The sequence below is a fragment of the Peromyscus californicus genome, unplaced genomic scaffold (genome assembly GCF_007827085.1).
Source record: "Peromyscus californicus insignis strain IS unplaced genomic scaffold, ASM782708v3 Scaffold_3__1_contigs__length_106647218, whole genome shotgun sequence".
In the NCBI taxonomy this organism is placed as follows: domain Eukaryota; kingdom Metazoa; phylum Chordata; class Mammalia; order Rodentia; family Cricetidae; genus Peromyscus; species Peromyscus californicus.
In genome coordinates this window covers 63,608,486-63,630,729 of record NW_026294551.1, presented here as the reverse complement: position 1 = coordinate 63,630,729, position 22,244 = coordinate 63,608,486, and the positions used below count along the sequence as shown (strand labels likewise).

The window sequence follows — 22,244 nt, the reverse complement described above, 5'->3', positions numbered from 1 at the left end:
TTGAGTTCCAACATTTGGGAAACTCAGAGCTTCCAGATCCAGAGTTCAGTGAATTAGTCTCACCCTGGGAAAGTTACCCTTGTGAGCATGGCTTCTCCCTGTCTGGTAGCTGTGTGAACTGACCTCCCAGAGCTGGGCTGGGTCAGGCATGCTCCTGCTCCAAGGTGGGTCTTTTGAGTGTAAAAGGGACAGATGCCCTCCCTGTGTGGCTCAGGATCTGGCTGCTTTTGCTGGACAGTTGAAATAGTCTCAGGGCATGAGTGAAATGGACAGTTAGGTTCAGGGAGGATGGAGAGGGTCAAAGTTTGTTTGGAAGTCAGGGTTGCAGGCTATTTTGGTCAAGGTTCACCGGAACTGGTGGCTCTCTCCTATCATCCCAGAAACTAAGGAGGAGGCTGAGGCAGGAAGATCATGAGTTTAAAAACAGACAGGGTTCTCCAGAAAAACAGAACCCTAAGAACCTTAATGTATTTTAATTTTCTTTTTCTTTTCTCCTCCTCCTCCTCTTCCTTTTCTTGTTCTTGTTCTTGTTCTTGTTCTTGTTCTTGTTCTTCTTCTTCTTCTTCTTCTTCTTCCTCCTCCTCCTCCTCCTCCTCCTCCTCCTCCTCCTCCTCCTTCTTCTTCTTCTTCTTCTCTCTCTCTCTCTCTCTCTCTCTCTCTCAACACACACACACACACACACACACACACACACACACACACACACACACATTTTAGACATGTTCTCATTGTTAGCCATGGTTGGCCCAAAACTCACTATGTAGACCAGGCTGGCCTTAAACTCACAGAAATCCACCTGCCTCTGCTGGGGTGAAAGGCATGCAGCCACCATGTCTGGACTGCTTTCCTTCTTTCTAAGGGGATGCTAGCCCACTCGAGCATGTGGCTCTGGCAGGCCTTGCCCTTCTCCCCTCATCCCCTCTGTCTTGCTAAAAACCGTTAGATTATGTTCCTAAAGCTAGCCACCAAGGTCTATTCCCTTATTTGGCCACTTCCTCCTCCTGAGGCTGACCACCAAGGTCCAGCCATCAAAGTATTGAAGTCCAGCAATCAAAAGCCCCCTTTTGGCTGCCCTAATTAACATGTCCAATCAAAATTAAACACCCCATCCTAATATGGTGTTTTCCCCTTTACCTTTATAAACCACTATTTTCTATGGACCACATCTGTCTCCCTCTGTCCATCCAGAGGCAGTCCTTTGTCCTCCCGGAGCAAATATCCCTGCCCCCTTTCCCTTGTCCCCTTCCGCTTCTCCCTAGGCCCCTAGCCCCTTTACCACTGTGTCCTAGCCTGTTCTAACACAGACCTCCTGCTTTTCTCCTCTTAAAAATCACATCTAGCCGGGCGGTGGTGGCGCACGCCTTTAATCCCAGCACTCGGGAGGCAGAGCCAGGTGGATCTCTGTGAGTTCGAGGCCAGCCTGGGCTACCAAGTGAGTCCCAGGAAAGGCGCAAAGCTACACAGAGAAACCCTGTCTCGAAAAACCAAAAAAAAAAAAAAAAAAAAAAAATCACATCTGAGCCGGGCGGTGGTGGCGCACGCCTTTAATCCCAGCACTCGGGAGGCAGAGCCAGGCGGATCTCTGTGAGTTCGAGGCCAGCCTGTCTCCAAAGCGAGTTCCAGGAAAGGCGCAAAGCTACAGAGAAACCCTGTCTCGAAAAACCAAAAAAAAAAAAAAAAAAAAAAAAAAAAAATCACATCTGAGGGCTGGAGAGATGGCTCAGCGGTTAAGAGCACTGACTGCTCTTCCAGAGGTCCTGAGTTCAATTCCCAGCACCCATATGGTGGCTCACAACCACCTGTAATGAGATCTGGTGCTCTCTTCTGGCCTGCAAGGACACATGCAGGCAGAAGGCTGTATACATAATAAATAAATAAACATGCCAAGCAGTGGTGGCGCACGCCTTTAATCCCAGCACTTGGGAGGCAGAGCTAGGAGGATCTCTGTGAGTTTGAGGCCAGTCTGGTCTACAGAGTGAGTTCCAGGAAAGGCACCAAAACTACACAGAGAAACCCTGTCTCGAAAAAACAAAAAGAAAAAAAAAAGAAAGAAAATAGGGTCTATATACAAAATGGAGTTTTATTCAGGCATAAAGATGGTAATTCTGTCTCTTATAGCCAAATGGGTAGAACAGGAAGACATCAAAAAACCAAAATAATAAAAAATAAATAAATTAAAATAAATAAATTAAATATCACACCTGAGAGATGGCTCATCCAGTTAAGAGCACTGGATGCTCTTCCAGAGGATCCAGATTTAATTCCCAGCACCCACATGGCAGCTCACACCTGTCTGTAACTCTAGTTCCAGGCAATCTGATCCCCTCACACAGACATACATACAGGCAAAGTACCAATGCACATAAAATAAAAATACAGTTAAAAAAAAATCACACCTGCAAGGTCACTTGCTGCTGTTTTCTGTCAGAAAGCCGTCACTGTAACTTTTCTTTCTGGCTTAATACAAGATCTCATTGTGAAAATGAGTGTTTGGGTGTGGTTTGTGCCAAATCCAGGATCCAGGAGGGAGCCCCTGCTGTGCGTGGGAGGGGGTGTCTCCTTCACTGTCTTCCTTCCTTCCTTCCTTCCTTCCTTCCTTCCTTCCTTCCTTGAGTTAAGGCCTCACTATGTAGCTCTGACTTGCTTGGAACTTACTTTATATATTAGGCTGGTCTTGAACTCAGAGAGATCCCCTTGCTTCTGTCTCCTGAGTGCTGGGATGAAAGGCATATGCTACCATACCTGGCTTCTTTTTTAATTTTTTTGTTTTATTTGTTTGTTCTGTTGCTCTAAGAACTTCACCAAGTTGTCACACATTGGAACATGGAATCTGGGGGAGACCTGAATCTGCTCATGGGCCGTGGCTCATTGGCTTGAGAATAAACTACCTCTTACCCCTCTGAATTGAGAGTTGCGTTTTTGTGTTGACATGCCCCATCTGAGCGGAGGGCATTATTTCACAGAGCCCCTGTCCTCATGAGACTGAAGAATCAGATCGTTTTGGGAGGCCACATCCTAGCCCTGTGTAAGAGGTGTGGAGTGGGACCTGCCACAAGCAACCTGTCTCTGCACCCCTGATCCCCACACGGGACCCTCCTCCACAAGCAACCTCTTTCCATGTCCCTCATCTCTACGGGGGGTCAGAACTCATGGTGCCAGAGGAAACCCTTGGCTGCTTTTCCTAACAGCAGATGGGTTTGTCTCTTAGCCTCCCTGAGCAGGATGTTGGGGGCTTCAGAGACAGCAGGGCTAGCCAGCAGGAAAGGGAAATGTCACACTCATTCTTTCCTCACCCCAAGACATGCTTATGATTGCTCGAGGAGGGGGTGTGCTGCTGGCCTGCAGCACCCTGATTGCAGGATTGAAGGCTGTTGGGACCTACTGAGAACTTTTCCTAGGGGTTGGGGATTTAGCTCAGTGGTAGAGCGCTTGCCTAGCAAGCGCAAGGCCCTGGGTTCGGTCCTCAGCTCCAGAAAAAAAAAAAAAGAGAACTTTTCCTACATAAATCCAAAGTAAGAACTGTACTGTATAGGGCTGTGGATGTGGCTTACTTGGCAGGGTGTTTGCCTTGCATATGTGAAGCTCTGTGTTTGACCCCCCGCCCTTGCATCAAACTGGGTGTGTGCCTGTGATTCCTGCACTCTGGAGGCAGAGGCAGGTGGGTCAGAAGTTCAAGGTTATCCCTGACTACATAAAAGACTCAAGGCCAGCCTGGACAATGTGAAACTCGGTCTCAAAAAACAAGCAAGCAATTAAGCAAAGAAACAAACACAACCTAACTTTCCTAAACCAAAAACAACCGTATAAAAACTCAGTTCCACTTCTGTCCTTACCGACCCACTCTATTTTTTTTTTTTTTCTGGGTTTCTCCGTGTAGCTTTGGAGGCTGTCCTGGATCTTGCTCTGTAGACCAGGCTGGCCTCGAACTCACAGAGATCCGCCTGGCTCTGCCTCCCAAGTGCTGGGATTAAAGGTGTGCACCACCACCGCCCGGCTTGACCCATTCTATTTTAAAATACCTACCCACTGTATTTCAGTACACCTGAGCTGCTATAACCACTACCATGGACTGGGTGGCCTATGAATGAGTGAGGTGCCCCCACCCCTGTGCCCAGTGCTGAGGATTGAAACCAGTACAATAGGAACCCTATAGCCATGGACCCCTACGAATTAAAAGTTTCCCCAGGAATCAATCCAAGGCAGGGGTGGAAAGGCTGAAGCCTGGCACCAGGAGAGAAGCTTGCCCACGGGAAGAGATTTCACACAGCTCTGACAGCTTCTCTCATAGGTAAATTTACGTATGTGTGTCTCCTGGTTTTTGTTTCACCTTTTCTAGAAAGCTGTAACTCTGATCTGGAAAGACAGAAACTAAGAGTCTTTCTCTCCTCTATTAGGTCACACTGTAAATAATTGCATAGTCTTTATCAGTGTCTATATCTTAATTATTTGGAATACAGGGAAACTGGGTTTTTGTTTGTTTGTTGTTTTGCTTTTTCAAGACACGGTCTCTCTGTATGGCCCTGACTGTCTGGAACTTGCTCTGTAGATCAGGCTGGCCTCAAACTCACAGAGATCCTCCTGCCTCTACCTCCTGAGTGCTGGGGTTAAAGGTGTGTGCCAGCGCCATCCAACTTAATACAGGGAAATGTATGTGGCAAGCGATGAACCTAAGAGCTAGGCAAGCCCTCACCCCACAATATCCCCCCAGTATCTCACTTTGCCTTTCTCCTGGAAACCTCAGTCAGACCACGTGGGCTTGTTCTCAGTAGCTAGCTTTTGCTCTCTGGTGCTCTGGCTTCATTCACTCTGGGTTCTCGCTTTTCTATTCTGTCCATCCCCAGATGGAGGGCAGACTGTCAGAGCATCCTTGATGACCAGCAGGGGCAAACAGAAAGTAGCCGGGGCGGGGCTGCCGTGGACCCAAGTGGCCTGACCTCTCCTCTCCCCAGTGCAGCAAGGAGGAAAGCATTGGGGTGCAGGCCAGGTTAGGCTTAGGAGGGCAGGGGAGGAGGGAAGGGGGGAGGGGAAGAGCGTGAGAGTGAGAACACACCCACTCAGTTAGGGCAGCAGCTGAGGGAGACAGCAGAAAAGGGAAGTGCTGGGCAGTCGGGAAAAGCATTGCGACAGACAGCAGGTTGAGGCCAGTTCTCGTTTTTTAATTTTTGAATTTTTTTTTTGGTTTAAGAATCTCAGTTCATAAAAATAAAAAGGGAAATGACAGCTCAGCTGTGCCATTGTAGTGTTTTAAACGCTTGCATTGGCCAAACCTTTTTTTGAAACTTGAAACCTAGTGCAATGACACATTTAAAGATGTCTTTTTTTTTGTTTGTTTGTTTTGTTTTTGTTTTTCGAGACAGGGTTTCTCTGTGTAGCTTTGCGCCTTTCCTGGAACTCACTTGGTAGTCCAGGCTGGCCTCGAACTCACAGAGATCCGCCTGGCTCTGCCTCCCGAGTGCTGGGATTAAAGGCGTGTGCCACCACCGCCCGGCTCAAAGATGTCTTTTATTAGTATACGACTTACCTGTGATGATTTAATTATGACATTTTCCTGCATTCATAGTCATCCCTGTTACCCTCCCTCTCCCACAGACCCTTTCCTCTTAGCCGCTGGCCCACAATGTTGTGCTTCTGTGTCCCAGTGAGTGTCATTAGGGTTGTTCAGGAGCGTGTACACCTCCCCAGTGGCTAGAGCACTCAAGCAAACGTCCGCCTCCTCATCAACCGTTACGGGCACAAGTCCTCAGGTGACAGGACACATCGTGTTTCTGTGTACACAGAAAGGCATCAGGGAAACATCTGACGGACGCAAAACTGAAATGACCTCACTCTGGGACCTTCCTCTTCTTCTTTTCTTTCTTCTGGGATTGCTGTGGCTCCCAGGCTGTGCCACTCAGCTGTACTGCTGCCCACACTCCTTACTCTGGGACTTTTGACATTACACCATAGGGACCTGGGTGACAGCTGCTATTAAAGGTGAAGGAAAGGATCCTGACCCTTGTTGAAACAGCAAGGGAGACTTTACTCGGGACCATCGATGGCTGAAGGGGGGGTTGTGGGGGGATGACTGTGACCCAACAGAGCAAGGGACAGTCAGTGAATGGTGGGTTTCTCTCTCTCTCTCTGTGTGCATGTGCCTGTGAGTGTGTGTGTGTGTGTGTGTGTGTGTGTGTGTGTGTGTGTGTGTGTGCGCGCATCGTGTGCTCAGTGCTAGAAGGGGTAGCATTGCTGGAGGCCTTGGTTCTGTCATTGGTATCCACCACCAGTAACTAAGAGGAGACATCAGGGGTCTTGATTAAGCTTTAGTCAGGCCTTCTTTTTCTTTTTCTTCTGACTCTGGGATCAAACCCAGAGGCTCGTGCCAGCTGGGCGAGTGGTCTACTTCCGAGCTAAACCCGGGGCCCCTGCTAGGCTTCTTTCTGCTGCTCCTATCTGTGTATTTCCTTGTAAACTCTACCTTACAGTAGAAATCTTGCCAAGTCAGTTACCAAGACCCCCCCCCCCCCCTTTGACATCCTTGCCTCATCCCTGAGCCAGGCTCCTCACCGCCCACGCCCCCCACCTATCCCAGGTGATACCTACACACCCTCACCTGCCTGTGGGGCAGGAGTTTTGTACTTTGGCTCGTTTGAAACTTGTATTTATTTATGTGTAGAGTGTTTTGTCTGCATGTGTGTCTGTGTACCATGTGCGTGTGGTGCTTGTGGAGGCAAGAAGAGGATGTTGGATCCCCCTGGAACTGGAGTTACAGAGGGTTGTGAACCACCATGTGGGTGCTGGGACTCAAACCCAGGACCTCTGGATGAGCAACCAGTGCTCTTAGCCACCAAACCATCTCTCCAGCCTCTTGTGCAGACATCTTAGTCACTTTATCTACTGCCCTCCAGCCCCACCCCTTGGCCATTGTTGGTTTTTGTCCACTTGGCGCAGACAGACGTACCTGGGAAGAAAGAATCTTAATTGAGAGAATGTTTCTAGAAGTTTGGCCTGTAGGCAAGTCTGTGGGGATATTGTCTTGATTACTGATCGGTGTGGAAGAGCCCAGCTCACTGTGGCCTGTGTCATCCCTGGGCAGGTGGTCCTGGGTTGTTTGAGAAAGCAGGCTGAGCAGGCCAAGGGAGCCAGCCAGCAGCAGCTTTCTCCATGGCTTCAGCTTCTATCTCCAGGTTCCTGCCCTGAGTTCCTGCCCTGACTTCCGTCAGTGATGGACTGTGACCTGAGAGCCGTAAGATGAAACAAACCCTTTCCTCCCCGAGTTGATTTTGGTCATGGTGTTTTATCACAGTAATGGAAACCCTGATTAAGACAGCCATACATGCCCTGTTTTTGTTGTTGTTGTTGTTGTTACTGCATTTGGAGTCAGGCCGAAACTACACTATAAAACCCTATGGCTGAGGTCCTGAAGAGAGTCAGCCTTGCTGACCTCAACAAATTTGAAATGACTGTTCTCTAGCAAAGGCCAAGGGAATCATTGGCAGGATGAGGAGCAGGGTTAGACATGGAGAGTAATGAAACATCTAGTATGGGGGATGTGTCGGAAGGATTCTTGGGACTTGGGCAACACAGGTGAGAGCCACGTGAGCTGAGGTGACTAGCTAGTTGAGAGGAGAAGGGCTCAGTGGCGCTCTGGGAATCTGTTCAGGAGCGTGTTATTATTATGCCGCTGAAAGTCTGGGGTTTAAAAATTACATTATTCATTTGTTTGGCATTTGCATGCCATGGCACAAAGGAATTGGTTCTCTTCTTCACCATGTAGACCACAGGGATTGAAATCATGTCCTCAGGTGTGTTGGTAAACATCTTTACCCACTAAGCCTTCTCATTGGCCCTGGCTTTAATATATATATGCTATTCACTTGGAAATGTAGTTAACTTTTTTCTTTTAAGACAGGGTCTCACGTAGCCTGGGCTGGCCTTGAACTCAGTGTAATGGAAGATAACCTTGAACTTCGGACCTTGCTTTCACCTCCCAAGTGCTGGGATTACACCATGGCAATCCTTCTGACATATCTCTCACATGCACCACCACACCTGGTTTTATGCAGTGCCAGGGATTGAACCCAGGGCCTCTTGCATGCTAGGCACTTTCCCAACTGAAGGGACTCTGGCCAACTTGAGTGTGGCAAGCATGGCTCTGGCAGGCCTTCCTCCTCTCCCAGAGATAACTATTCTGGGATGATTCTAACTGTTGAGGCACCCAACCTCAAGGACCAAGTGTGAGGTTCTCAGCATTGCAGGTGTGATTTGGCCATGTATATGATATATATGTACGTACACACACACACACACACACACACACACACACACACACACACACTAACAAAATAATTACAGGAACATGAGAAGGGAACTAGCCATGATGCTCTGTGGGCTGTTGGACTGAACCTGTGGTCACAGCCGCTTGGTGGGAACTTGTGTAGAGACAGGCCAAACGTGCAGGTGAAAGGATTCTGAGGACCTCCCGCTCCAGAGGACGCTGGATGGTGCTTCTTCTTTTAATCTGCTTTCTGTTGTTATTGTAGCATGCTTTCTTGTACCACCAGCCCCCAGTCATGACACAGAGACTAGTATTAATTAATGAATGCTCAGCCTTAGCTTAGACTTGTTTCTCGCTAGCTCTTTTTTGACTTAAATTAACCCATTTCTATTCATCTATATGCTACCCCGAGGCATGTTTACCTCATCTACTTACTGTCCATCCTGCTTTCCTGCTTACTCCATGTCTGGATGGCTCACCTTGTCTGACTGGCTGCCCCCCCTTTTCTCTCTGCCCACCAGCCCTGCCTTTCCCTCCTCTGCCTAGCTACTGGACATTTAGCTTTTTATTAGACTAATCAGGCACCTTAAGCGGGCAGGGTGAGGCAGCAACACACCTTTACATAGTTAAACAAATGCAGCATAAACGAGGCAACATATCTTTACATAGTTAAATTATTCTATTTCATAGCATGTTATAACCACATACTTGATTCCAGGTAATTTATAAAGAATAGAGATTTATCTGACTCACACTTCTAGGGTCTAGGACGCTTGGGAATGTGGTGCTAGTATTTTTTCAGCAACAGATTTATTTATTATTTATTTATAATTGTGTGTATGGGTGTTTTACCTGTATGAATGTCTATGCACCATGTGCATGCAGGCTCAGTGCTGTCCAGGAGAGGGCAGTGGATTCCCTGGAACTGGAGATACAGATGGTTGTGAGACTCCATGTGGTGGATGGGAATTGAACTCAGGTCCTCCAGAAGAACAGCCTGAGCTCTTGATCACTGAGACATCTCTCCAGCTGTTTTGTTTTGTTTTAACATGGTGTTATGTATCTCAGGCTGGCCTCCCTCCCAGTGGTTTGTGCATGTGGGGCAAGTACTCTACCAACTAAATCATACGCTTGTGGTTAACATAATTTTTTTTTTGAAAAGAAAATTTGAATAACATCTGAGAAGCTAGCCAGGTGTGATGGGCAGGCCTATAATTGAAAGGAAAAGTATTGGCTCTGGACTCCTAAGACCAAGTTCGTAGCACAAAGGAGATTTATTTGCCTCAGAGGGACAGAGAGCAAGGAATAAGAGACCAAGACAGGAGACAGGGGATGAGGGAGAAGGGGAAGGGAAGAAGGGAGAGGGGAGGGGATATTTGTTCCAGGGGGACAAAGGACTGCCTCTGGATAGAGAGGAGACAGATGTGGCCCATAGGAAAATGGCGGTTTATAAAGGTAAAGGGGGAAACCCTGTGTTAGGATGAGGTGTTTCATTTTGATCGGGCATGTTAATTAAGGCAGCCAAAGGGGGCTTTTGATTGCTGGACTTGGATAGCTGTAGTAGTCAGCTTCAGGAGGAGGAAGTGGCCAAATAAGGGAATAGACCTCGGTGGTTAGCTTTAGGGATGTCATCTAATGGTTTTTAGCAAGGCAGAGGGAGTGGGGAGAAGGGCGAGGCTTGCCAGAGCCATGCTCGCCACACTCCAGCTGGCCAGAGTCCCTCAGTTATCCCGGCGTTCTACCGGCTGCAGGAGGAGTTCACACATTCAGTCAGGCTGGGTTACATGCGGGATCCTGTCCCAGAAGGAAAAAATACAAGATTTCTTTATAATAGAAAAAATAGAAGGGCATGTTCAGGTTCAACCACACATCAGTCCAGATGGTGTGTGTGTGTAGTGTGTGTGTGTGTGTGTGTGTGTGTGTGTGTGTGTGTGTGTGTGTGTGTGTGTGTGAATCCCACTGACTGAGAATAGGGCAACCACCACAGTTTAAAGCCAAATTTGAAGCAAGCTTTAATTAAATACTGGCCAGGTGGATGGGCTCAGACCAGGTCTATACACAGGTTCCTGGGAAGTGGCCCAGAATCAAGTATGACAAGGGCTTAAGAAGGAAAACCCATGATTCATTGCATTTCCCATCAAATCCAACCAGGGCCAAGCATACATCCTGAAGTAGTACCTCCAGCCTACACCCAACCAGGGGCAAGCATACATCCTGAAGTAGTACCTCCAGCCTACACCCAACCAGGGGCAAGCATACATCCTGAAGTACCTCCAGCCTACACCCAATCAGGGCCAAGCATACATCCTGAAGTACCTCCAGCCTACACCCAATCAGGGCCAAGCATACATCCTGAAGTACCTCCAGCCTACACCCAATCAGGGGCAAGCATATATCCTGAAGTACCTCCAGCCTGTGAACCTCCCACCCACATGTGATCAAGCACATCTGTGCAGATGGGTCAAACAAGCTTGTTTAGGGGAGTGAAAACATGTGGCTTGTTATTTTCCATAAACAACAGCCTCCAGCATTTCAGGAACTGTCTGTCCTTGGGCAAGGGACTTGCAGATCAGAGGCGCTTTTGTTTCATGGATCTCTAAGGCATAGTAGTTAAAACTTAAAATGTAACTTTGGCTCTCACAAGAGAAAGAGAGAACTGAAAGTACAAGGGCGTGTTCAGGTTCTTGTGTGTCTTTCTTGGCGACATCACCTCATGGATGGTAATGGCCATATCAAGTGTGGGGAGCAGAGCTCACATCTTGAGGTCGGGAAGCCAGGCAGGATTTAGGAGCCAGGATTATTCTTCTAGCAACTTCAGAGCCCAGGGGTTCCAGGAGGTCTGCCTTCATCATTTTCAAGGATACACTCCCAGGGAAATGACCACCCTGAGAACCAGGCTCTAACATAAGCCTTTCGGGGGTCACCACACACAAACCAGAGTATTATTGACTCCATCTGCTCTGCCGTGAACGGCCATTATTCCCTGTGCTTCTCTAGCTTCGGTCTGCTGTGCACCCTTTTCCTCCTGTTGGATTTCCTTTCTTTATTCATCACTTTTATTTGAGATAACAATTTTTTTCCTCTCTGTTGGGAAGTGGTTGGCGAGCTCAGGAGGCAGAGACAGGCAGATTTCTGTGCGTTCAAAGACAGTCTGGTCTACATTGTGAGTTCTAGACCAGCCAGGGCTACATAGTGAGAACCTGTCTCAAACGAAAGAAAAGAAAGAAAAGTAGTTGGAAGGGGCTGGAGAGAGGGCTCAGTGGTTGAGAGTACTTATTGCGCCGGGCAGCGGTGGCGCACACCTTTAAAATCCCAGCACTCAGGAGGCAGAGCCAGGCGGATCTCTGTGAGTTTGAGGCCAGCCTGGTCTACAGAGCGAGATCCAGGACAGTCAGAGCTACACAGAGAAACCCTGTCTTGAAAAAACAAAGAAACAAACAACAACAGAAGAGTACTTTTTGCATCTTCAGGGGACCTGAGTTTGGTCCCCAGAACTTAAGGGAGAAAAGGATTATTTAAACATTAATTTTTTTTTTTTACTCTGTGTGTGTGAATGTTTTGCTGCATGTATGGCTGTGTATGGTATCATTGGAGGCTAGGAAAAGCCATTGGAATCCCCAGAACTGGAGTTACAGAAGGTTGTGAGCTGTCTCTGTAAGAGCAGCAATGTTTTTAACTGCTGAGCCATCTCCCCAGCCCTGGTTTATTTTAACTCCAGGTTTCAGAGGAGTTTCACTCCACCGTGGTGGACAAGGCAAGGAGCCTGGAATAGCTCTGTCTGTAAAGGTGGGAGTGTGTGGCGGCCTGCTGGAGGCAGAGAGCAGCCCTGATTCAGAAATGACTCAAACCTTCCAGGTTGTCTCTGCCCACCAGGTCCCATGCTCTGGATGTTCTCCAGCCTCTCAGCACAGTACCACTGGGGTCAGAGGTGCAAACACATGAGCTTCTGGGGGACATTTCACATTCGAACCCTAACCCTTATCGTCTGGGGCTTACTTGATGTATTTGAAAATGTTCTTTGAGGAAAGGATGCGTCTTTGCCTCAGGCCCACAGTGAGGCGGTGGGTGACACAGGCAGTGGAATCCAGCCTTCCTGCTTTCGTCTAGTTCCTCTGTTCTGCTCTGTGGGGTGTGGCCCTCTGAAGGCTGATGAGAAGGCTTGGCTCATGTCCAACCCTGCACACCACAGATTTCTTGTAATTGAACTTGGCCTACTCAGTTGGTCCACAGCAGCAGGTTCCTCTCCACACTGATCACGGAAAACCTCTTTCTCCTATCATATATACACACTCCTCTTGGCTTATCACAACGGTGGCCCACGGTGGTCAAGGCGTTTTTGGGGGTTTGCTTGTAATTCAGCTTAGCATTTACAAGGACGGATCAGAGGTTCAGAGCTGTATGTTATCTATTATTATTATTATTATTATTATTATTATTATTATTATTATTATTATTTGCACCAGAGTAGCCCAGGCTACTAAATTCTCCATGTAGCCCTAGCCATCCTGGAACTTGCTCTGTGGACCAGGCTGGCCTCAAACTTGCAGAGATCCACCTGCCTCTGCCTCTGCCTCCTGAGTGCTGGAATTAAAGGCATGTGACACCACCACCAGGCTTGAGGTCACTATCTAGATTAGACTACACTTGCTTCAAATGCCTAAGAATCCTTCTATCTCAGACTCTTGAGTGCTGGGATTACAGGCATGAGCCACCACACTTGGCAAACATTTATTATTCTTTTTGACATGCAGGGGTATAACCCAGAACCTCATGCATGCCAGGTATATATCTACCTCCCCCAGCCCTCTGTCTCAGAATCACACTCACATGAAGGCAGAATTCTCCTTCTCTCCACCCAGTCTCCTTTTCCAGTGGTGACCTAAGAAGCCAAAGGGGTATGTATGTTCTTTTTATGTTCCCTTCCTCGCTTCCTCAAAAGTATCAGTGTGTAGTCTGCTTTCCACACACAGGCAAGTCTGCAAAGTGGACGCCTCAGCTCATGCTAGCCCTGGCCATCTCACAGTTCCTCCTGTCCTTGGGGTAAATGAGAGACCAGAGGAGGAAATACAGAAAATGACTGTTTTTCTTACTTTGGAAAAATATGTGTAACAGAAAATTTAGCATGGCCTGTTTGCAGCAGTAGCTAGGCAGTGGTGGATATACACTGCCTGCTGCACAACCGTCTCCAGGGCTCTTCATCTCACAAACCTGAGAGTTGGCAGCCACTAGGTGCCACGTCCCTCCCCCTAGGTGCCACATCCCTCACTAGGTGCCACATCCCTCTCACTAGGTGCTACATCCCTCTCACTAGGTGCCACATCCCTCACTAGGTGCCACATCCCTCTCACTAGGTGCCACATCCCTCTCACTAGGTGCCACATCCCTCACTAGGTACTACATCCCTCTCACTAGGTGCTACATTCCTCACTAGGTGCTACATCCCTCTTACTAGGTGCCACATCCCTCTCACTAGGTGCCACATCCCTCTCACTAGGTGCCACATCCCTTTCACTAGGTGCCACATCCCTCTCACTAGGTGCCACATCCCTCTCACTAGGTGCCACATCCCTTTCACTAGGTGCCACATCCCCCACTAGATGCCACATCCCTCTCACTAGATGCCCCATCCCTCTCACTAGGTGCCACATCCCTCACTAGGTGCTACATCCCTCTCACTAGGTGCCACATCCCTCTCACTAGGTGCCATATCCCTTCCCACCAGGTGCCACATCCTTCCTGCCCCACCCTGGGCCACAGCAGCTACCATTCTGCTTTCAGCTCTGGAACCCCAGCAATCACCAGTCAACGTTCAGCCTCTATGAACCTGTGTTATACGTGAGTAGAATTGCATAGCCTTTGTCCTGTTCCATTTCATCCCCAATTTCTATTAATTTGAGTATTCTTTCTCTTTTTTATTTTTGGCAGTCTTCTTGATGGACTAGCCCAATATTTCATATACCATAAACGTCTGATACTACTGACTTCTTTTCCTTTTTTTGTTTTGTTTTTGTTTTGAGACAGGATTTCTCTGTGTAGCCCTGGCTGTCCTGGAACTCACTCTGTAGACCAGGCTGGCCTCACACTCATGGAGATGTGCCTGCCTCTGCCTCCTGACTGCTGGGATTAAAGGTGTGACCACCAGGCCTGGTTCTCTTTATTTTTATTGTATGTATATTATTATTTCGCCTGCATGTGTGTATGTACACTGTAGGCATGCCTGGTGAGAAGAGGGCGTTGGATTCCTTAGAATTGGAGTTGCAGGTTGTTGTAGCTTCCTGCGGATCCTGGGAACTGAACTAGGACTTCTGAAAGAGCAGCAAATGTTCTTCTAACTGCTGAGCCATCTCTCCAGTTCTAGCCCTTTCCTTATTTATTTGTCTATCTATCTGTCTATCTATCTATCTATCTATCTATCTATCTATCTATCTATCTATCTACTTATTTATTTATGTGCATTGGTGTTTTGCCTGCATGTATGTCTGTGTGAGGGTGTCAGTTCTTAGAGTTACAGACAGTCGTGAGCTGCCTTGTGGGTGCTGGGAATTGAGTCCAGGTCCTCTAGAAGAGCATGCAGTGCTCTTAACAGCTGAGCCATCTCTCCAGCCCCTAGCCAATTCCTTTTAAAAGTTAGTTTATATTTGTTGTACAAAGCAAGAGCTTTATAATAGTGCCCTTACGCAAGCATATCATGTACTTTGACCATATTTACTAATCACTTTCTGCTGACCCCTCCCCATCTATCACTAGTCCTTTTCAATTCCCAAATGGTCTTCCACCTATGACATATTGTGCCTGCACACACACACACACACACACACACACACACACACACACACAGAGTACGTATTTACTATGGTTCCACATATGAGGGAAAACATACAATACTTATCTTGCTGAGAGGCTTGGTTTGCTTAATATGATAGTCTCTAGTTCATCTACTTTCTTAGAATTGACAGAACTGTATTCTTTATGACAGAATCAAACTCCACTGTATATGTAGCCCACATTTTCTTTATCTCTTTATGTGTTTCTGGACATCTGGACTGATTCTGTAACTTGGCTATAGTGAACAATGTAGCAATAAACATACATGTGCAGGTATCTCTGTGGTGTTCTGATTTCTTTGGGTATATGGTATATTCCCAGGGGTATGGTCACGTCACATGATTTTTAAAAGAACCTCCATGTTGATTTTTAGAGGGGCTGCCCTAGTTTACATATCTCACAGCAGTTTATAGGGTTCCCTTTCCCTTGCATCCTTGAAAGCAGTTTTAAAAAATGATAGCTATTTTGGCTGAGATGAGATGGAGACTCAGTGTAGTTTTGATTTGTGTTTCCCTGATGCCTGAGGATACTGAACACTTGTTATTTGAGAAGGTGAATCACTTTGTAGCTCTGGGTGTCCTGGAACACTCTATGTAGACCAGGCTGGCCTGGAACTCAGAGATTTGCCTACTTTTGTCTCATGAGTTCTGGGATTAAATGTCTGGCTTGGATTCTTTTACATGTACTTATTGGCCATTTGTACTTTGTTTTTGAGAAGCATCTGTGTGTTTTCTTTTCTTTCTTTCCTTTTTTTTTTTAAAAAGATTTATTTTTTTTATTATGTATACAGTGTTCTGCCTGCATGTGTCCCTGCAGGCCAGAAGAGGGCACCAGATCTCATTATAGGTTTTGTGAACTGCCATGTGGTTGCTGGGAATTGAACTCAGGACTGGAGGAACAGACAGTGCTCTTTTTTTTGTTTTGTTTTGTTTTGTTTTGTTTTGTTTTGTTTTTCGAGACAGGGTTTCTCTGTGTAGCTTTGCGCTTTTCCTGGAACTCGCTTTGTAGACCAGGCTGGCCTCGAACTCATAGAGATCCGCCTGGCTCTGCCTCCCGAGTGCTGGGATTAAAGGCGTGCGCCACCACCGCTCAGCCAGACAGTGCTCTTAACCTCTGAGCCATCTCTCCAGCCCCAAGTATTTATTTTCTTTATGTATTTTTTGATTGGATTTGTTTTGGGTGTTTGATTTTTTGAATTTTTTTGTGTATATTAGATATTAATCCCTTGCCAGATGCATGGCTGGCAAGGACTTTTTCCCACTCTGTGAAGCGTCTCCTTTTGCAGTGTTTCTTGATTGACAGGCCATGTGAAGCTACCTCCATTCTGTCCTTCAGAAAGATGTACAGGTATCTTATCCCATCTGCTCTGGACATGGTTAGTTAAGATCCAGACTCTGGGAAATGTCAGTGTTAGGTCCCTTACATGAGGTCTAAACCCTGCTCTCCCCCGTGGGAAGCACTGCATTTCTGTCCTGGTTAATGGCTCAGAAATTCTGTGGCCTCTCTGCCACTGGCTCCTCACATGCCCTTGTGGTCCATGCAGAGGTTTGCTCTGTTGCCTGGGGTGTAAAAGTCTTTCAACTGGACTCTGACTTCCTCTCAGGGGCACCTGATCTCAGGCCTTGACCAGGGTGGGTGGAGGGAGAGCGCTGTACCCACCTAGTTGCAGTTCAAGCCCTGTGTGGATTTGAAGACTGGGAGGATGAATTCTTGGAAAGTAAATCAATTATGGAAATGTATAATTCAGAAAAAAAGCCTTCTGTGTTCGCTTACTTCCTCCTGTAGTTTCAAATGTTCAAAATTTCTCTATTCCTGAATTAATAAGTGCCAATATGTGTTTTTTAATTTAAAAGCCTCCCTTGGAGGCTCCTCATTCCAAATCTTCAGATATGAGTACATGTCCTGGAGCAGCTGCAGAAACCAGGAAATTTAAATGGGACATTGTCAGGACAGGGGGATTGGAGAACCATAGAGAGGGGGTATCAGGGGACTAATGATCTGACCAAACAGGAAAGGGGGACTCTTTAGGGACAGGGAGGAAGATAAACACAGATGGAGAGAGGGGGGTAGAATAACTAAAGGATGTCTGAAAAAGCCAGAAGGAATCGTATATTAATAACCAATACTATTAACTATTTACCTAAAGACCCTATAATACACAGTTCTATATATAAATATACATACATACTATAATTTCTCTTTCTTTCTTTTCTTTTCTTTCTTTCTTTCTTTTTTTTTTTTTTTTTGGTTTTTGTTTTTTCAAGACAGGCTTTCTCTGTGTAGCCCAGGCTATCCAGGAACCCACTCTACAGATCAGGCTGTCCTCAAACCCACAGAGCTCCGTCTGCCTCTGCCTCCTGAGTGCTGGGATTAAAGGCATGTGCCACCACCGCCCAGCTTACATACATAATTTCAATGACCTTTTCTCATTCTGAGCTGACAATGTTCCTTTCAAAAGCCAAACACCACCTAGAAAAACCCAATACCAGACACGAGAAGCCCTCTTTCATGGTACCAGAAGGTGCCATTTAAGCTTCCAAAGGTTGGAGGCAACCAATAGTCCTACCCAGCTAGATGCCTATGAACCACATCAATGACCAGCATGGCACCATAGCCCTGAGTACAGTAGTGGCAAGCATACCTTGGTGGTAACCAACAGCTCTCTGATTGGACTTAAGTCCCTCTCCACAAGAGGGAAACCACGCCTGGTGCTAGAAGCCTAGCGAACTACACAGTGCTAGTCAAGTTATGGATCTTGGAGGAGAGTCTCTAACCACTACTCTACGAAGTCAGCATGCTGTCTAATGACAATCTAAACATTTATCCTAATGTTTACAGATAGTGTAGCCTTTACTTCTCATCAAGGAAACTCCTCTTTGCAACAGACAGAGAGCATTACAGAAAACCACAACCAGTCAAAATGCAGAGTTGTGGAGCCCAGGACCAATGGCTACACCCACGAAACACTTCCACACCGAAGATTCGGGGACCATTGGGGAAGAAGAGGTGAAAAGTCTGTAAGAGTCAGCAGATCAGGGAGCTTGCTGTGAGAATGTGCCTCCTAGGAGTGTTAGAAGCGACACCCGTAGCGTCTCACCAACATGACTGCCCAAGCATGAGCTGAACAAGGACAGCAACAGACGTGCTAAGGAGGAAGGCCTTAACCCTATACCAAGAACGACGGGAAACTAAGGGAAGAGCACACCGATTGATTATCATTATCAGCTCTGAAAACATACATGCAAGTAACATTATACAGACCAAGCAGGTTATAGTTATGTGCTTAGAAGTGTGTGTGTGTGTGTGTGTGTGTGTGTGTGTGTGTGTGTGTACAACAACTTAGGAAAAAAGAGGCCATGAATTTGAAAGATCAAAGAGAGTTATGTGGGAGGGTTTGGAGGGAGGGAAGGGAGGGGCAAATGGTGTAATAACATAGTAATCCAAAATTTAAAAATAATTTTTTAAAGATTTACTTATTTTTATGTGCACTGGCATTTTGCCTGCACGTGTGTCTGTGTAAGGGTGCCAGACAGCCCGGAACTGGAGTTACAGACAGTTGTGAGCTGCCATGTGGGTGCTGGGAATTGAACCTGGGTCCTCTGGAAGAGCAGTCAGTGCTGAACCATCTCTCCAGTCCCTAAAGGAAACAAAATTTTTTAAAATGTTTAGTCCAAGGAAAAAGAATTACAAGATGAAAATCGCTGTAGGCAGAGTGGAGGTGGAATTCACGAATGAGCATTACAAACTCTTTGAACAGAGAGGCCTCAGAGCTGGGTTTTGCTGTCTCTAAAGATGTTTCAGTTTGTCTTGGGTTCAAACACCCCTCCCAGTAACCCCTTTATTTTTACCAGGCTGAAAAAGAAAAGCATCCCTGAGTGGAGAATTCAGAACACGGCAATGCTTATTTCTCGAAGCTCTGGAGGCTGCAAGTCCAAGGTTGAGGCGGCGGCAGGTTTGGCGTTGAGTGAGGGGTGATCTCAGCTGTCGAGAGAGGCGTGCTGTGTCCTCTGCATGGGATGGACACTGTCTGCCCAAGAGCTGCAAAGGGTGGATGGGGACTTATTACCTTCTCCTGGGAGCCCTCTCATGAGGAATTCATAAATTCCTGAGGTGGAGTGCTCATAGTTTTCTTACCTCTCACAAACCTCACTTCTGATGCTGTCACACTGGGGATTCATTCTCAAGGTGACCTTTGGAGAAAACACAGTATTCCAGTTGTAGCACATGGTGGCTCTCAGGCTCACAAATTGTCACAAACAGCAGGAGCTTTTCTTTTCATGGAAAAATTCCACAAATAGGCATATTACTTATTTATTTTTAAGATTTACTTATTTTATGTATTGAATATTTTGCCTACAAGTATGTAGGCACCATAGGTGTGCCCAGTGCCTTCAGAGGTCAAAGGTCAGAGGTCAGAAGAGGGTATCAGCATCGGATCCCTTGGAACTGGAGCTAATGATGGCTGTGAGCCATCATGTGGGTGCTGAGGATTGAATCCAGGTCCTCTGGTAAAACAAATGCTCTTAACAGTGGAGCCACTTTTCCAGGCTCATAACTAGACATTTTAAAAATAAGTAAAGCTGCTGGGCGGTGGTGGTGCACGCCTTTAATCTCAGCACTCGGGAGGCAGAGTCAGGTGGATCTCTGTGAGTTCGAGGCCATCCTGGTCTAATAGAGTGAGTTTTAGGACAGGCTCCAAGGCTACTCAGAGAAATCCTGTCTTACCCCCCCCCCCCACAAAAGTAAAAGTATATGTAATTTCCATAGCTTCTTTTAAAAGACTTACTTTATTTTATATGTGGGAGTGGTTTGCCTGTATGTGTTGCTGTGCACATGTTTGTGCCTGGTGCCCAAGGAGATGAGAGGAGAGCATTGGATCCCCTGGAAGTGGAGTTACAGACTGCTGTGAATCACCACGTGGGTCCTGAGAATGGAACCTGGGTCTTCTGCAAGAGCAGCAAGTGCTCTTAGCCACCGAGTCGTCTATCTAGTCCCTCCAGTCTTGTGACTATTGGTAGATTGCCCGTGCTCCTGTAAACAATCTCTCAGGGATGCTTCTGTAAGTCCCCACTGAAACTCATTGGTTAACAAGAACAACAAACGTTTCATTATTTTTTTTATTGGATTTTTGTTGTTGTTTGTTTGAGACCAAGTCTCCCTTTGTACCCCAGGCTAGCCTAGAACTCACTATCTAGGCAAGACTGACCTTGGACTCTCCAGCGCTGGGACTGTGTGCATGCTGCTCTATCCAGTTTTTATGTGGTACTGGGGATCAAACTCAGGGCTTCATACATGCCAGGCAAGCTCTGTGTCTAAGATATATCTACAACTTCTTTATTGTCACTTTGATTTGCTTTTGCCTGAGGACTGGTGATGCTGAACACTTTTCACATGCCTGTTGGGCTTTTGGTTTCTTTGTTCTTTGTACATATTCTTTACTGCTGAGTTGAGTGAAGTCCTTGCATATTTTGGCTATTAACCCCTTATCTAAAATGTGGTTTACAAATGTCTTCTTAAGGTCGTTAGTGGTTTCTTCTCTTTACTCATGTCCTCGGGAGCTTTTTAGTGTGATTGGTCCTGACAGCTTATTTAACCTCTTGTTGCATGGCTTCTCAGGAGATGCCTAAAAGCCCTCACCAGAGTCAGCATTAACAGGTTTTCCCTGTCTTCTAGACAATTATGGCGTCAGATCTGTTTAGATCTTCCTCTCTCTGAGTAGACTTAATGTGATAAGATCAGGCAGGGTCCAGTTTTATTCTTTAGCATGTAACTATCCAGTTTTCTGGAGATCATTAATTTCTTTTTTTTTCCTTTTTTCTTTTTTTCATTTTTTCGAGACAGGGTTTCTCTGTGTTGCAGTTCTGGTTGTCCTGGATCTCGCTCTGTAGACCAGGCTGGCCTGGAACTCACAGAGATCCGCCTGACTCTACCTCCGGAGTTCTGGGATTAAAGGCATGTGCCACCACCGCCCAGTGAGATCATTAATTTCTTACTTTTCAGTTTTTACTTTTTGCAGTACCAGGGGTGGAACCCAGCATCTCGGGCATGTTAGGTAAGGCTCTACCATCTAGCTCCATTCCCACCTTCTCCTTTTTATTTTGAGACAGTGTCCTACTGAGTTGCCCAGGATGGCCTTGAACTTGCAATTCCCTACTTCAGCCTCCCAAGCAACTGGTATTACAGATTTGCACCACTGGGTCTGGCTGAGAAAACATTTGTTGAAACAATCACCCTTCTTTTTATCTTCTTGGTGATCCTAGTCAAAATCACTTGCTCACATAAACTGGGGCTTATTTTTGTATTTTCTACCCTTTTCTATTAATCTATGTATCTGTTTTTATGGAGGTGTGAATTTTTGTTACATATAAAATATATCTCAGTCAAACCGATTTACAACTGACTTACCAAAAAAAAAAAAAAAAAAAAATTCTTACGTACAGCCAGTAGGCTCCCGTCTTCCTGAGTGTGTCTGGTCTGCTTCCTGTCTAGCTTTAGCATTTCAGTTCTTCTTGCTGCTGCCTCCGGATCTACAGAGTCTGTGAGAGGTGGGTCTGCCATTTCACCTGTAGTTCAGCATGAGTAGCTGTCCCATGCCGGATACTGAGAGAGTACCTCTGGCTCAGAGCTCGGGGGAACCCAGGCCCTTGTCAGGCTGTGGTCTTATCAGGAGGGGCAGGGGAAGCAGGTCTGTGTGGCCATCTTTCCCCTTGTCCTTTAGGGGTAAAGAAAGCCAAACACTTTTGGCTTTTTCCTTGGACACAGCTAATTCTCCACATCAACCTGACAGGTGAGTCCGAAAGTCACGGAGGAGGACATCTGCCTTCAAAAATGACGGGAGACGGCAGACACTTGTAGCTGCCTGCTGACCATCTCCGTGTGAGGGGAGAGAACATGAAACATGGGGTTTCAGAGCCTGACCTTATTCTCAACTCTCCACTTACCAGTTCTGCGTATCACCGCTCACTTCCTTCTTTCCTGGAGTCCCAGCTCTCCGTGGGGTGCTTGCAGTTCGAGCTGAGCCCCGAGGTGCCACCTTTTCCCACTGCTTCTGAAGACTTCCCCAAGGACCCTGGGGAATTCTGGTCTGCAGCCCAGGCTTAGACTCAGAACTCTATTGCTTGGGTTTGGAAAACCCATCCAGATGAGTAACTGTTAGTTTGCCTTT

At 46.7% G+C, this 22,244-nt stretch overlaps 1 long non-coding RNA gene across 1 annotated transcript; it reads right to left on the bottom strand.

Moving 5' to 3' along the window:
- Positions 1-18,555: 18,555 nt before the first annotated feature.
- Positions 18,556-22,131, bottom strand: LOC128122702 (uncharacterized). The gene is made up of 4 exons (XR_008222470.1): positions 22,021-22,131; positions 19,214-19,269; positions 18,928-19,117; positions 18,556-18,716 (listed from the first exon to the last, which is right to left on the bottom strand). It is a non-coding gene; the product is annotated as an uncharacterized LOC128122702 (long non-coding RNA).
- Positions 22,132-22,244: the final 113 nt, after the last annotated feature.